Source organism: Mandrillus leucophaeus, unplaced genomic scaffold, assembly GCF_000951045.1.
Source record: "Mandrillus leucophaeus isolate KB7577 unplaced genomic scaffold, Mleu.le_1.0 Scaffold255, whole genome shotgun sequence".
Lineage (NCBI taxonomy): Eukaryota > Metazoa > Chordata > Mammalia > Primates > Cercopithecidae > Mandrillus > Mandrillus leucophaeus.
The window spans coordinates 1,406,115-1,407,178 of record NW_012102643.1 but is presented as its reverse complement, the minus strand read 5'-3'; positions in this window follow the sequence as shown (position 1 = coordinate 1,407,178).

Below are 1,064 nucleotides of genomic sequence, written 5' to 3'. Positions count from 1 at the left end.
ACCAGGGACTGGGCTCTCTTTATAGTCTTTGGGGGCAGAACTGGGTTCTAGCCCCAATTCCTCTCACTTTGTTCCACCATTCCACTTTGACCTGGGAGAGTCTGCCAACTTCTCTGGTCACGCTCAAATACCCTTATCACAGGGCAGCCGTGAGAATGATGTGAAAAAATGAACTTACAGTGCTCAGCTCATCACCTATATCTGGTAAATGGTGAGTGAATGTGAGTTTTTATTTTATCTTGCACCCAATATTGGGATTCTGGAGTCAGACTGCCCAAGTTCAAGTTCCTGCTATGTCACTTACAAACTGTGTCACCTTGGACAAATGTCTTCACCTCTCAGTGTGGTTGTTATTTCTGTAAAATGGGAATGACAATAGTGGTTGTCATAGAATTGACTAGGGATTAAGCCAGCTGGTACAGATACAGCCCCTTAGGAGAGTGACTGGGTATAGTGGGTGCTCCAAGTATCAGCTGGGACATTTGAAAGCTGGCCTTCTGCAAGAGGATATTCATACAGTTCAATTTCACTTCTGGCTTCTCCCTGAAGCTTCAGGGAAAGCCACAGCAGGTCTCTGGTGCAGGGGGGACACAGTGCTCTGTGACTTCTGGTTGAGACAGTGCTGTAGTGTCACCAACAGGAGGCCTGGGACTTGCAGCTGGAGATACTTGCATCCCAAACCTGGGTTCTTCCCCATCCCACTGCCCCCGACTCTCTCCCTGGGAAGCTCTGCCCTCCACAGTGAGGGGCTTAGAGGATTAAGGGATTTCCTCCAGTGTGGGACATCTTCACATACAACTTATGTTCAGACAGGTAATTAATAGAAAGGATGCACACTTGCTAAACTTAGGTCAAGCCATCTTAATTTGTTCTCAATTTTTTCTTTTCTTTTCTTTCTTTCTTTCCTTCCTTCCTTCCTTCCCTTCCCTTCCCTTCCTTTCTCCTTCCTTCCTTCCTTCCTTCCCTCCTTTCCTTTCCCTTCCTTTCTCCTTCCTTCCTTCCTTCCTTCCTTCCTTCCCTTCCCTTCCTTTCTCCCTCCCTCCCTCCTTCCTTCCTTCCTTCCT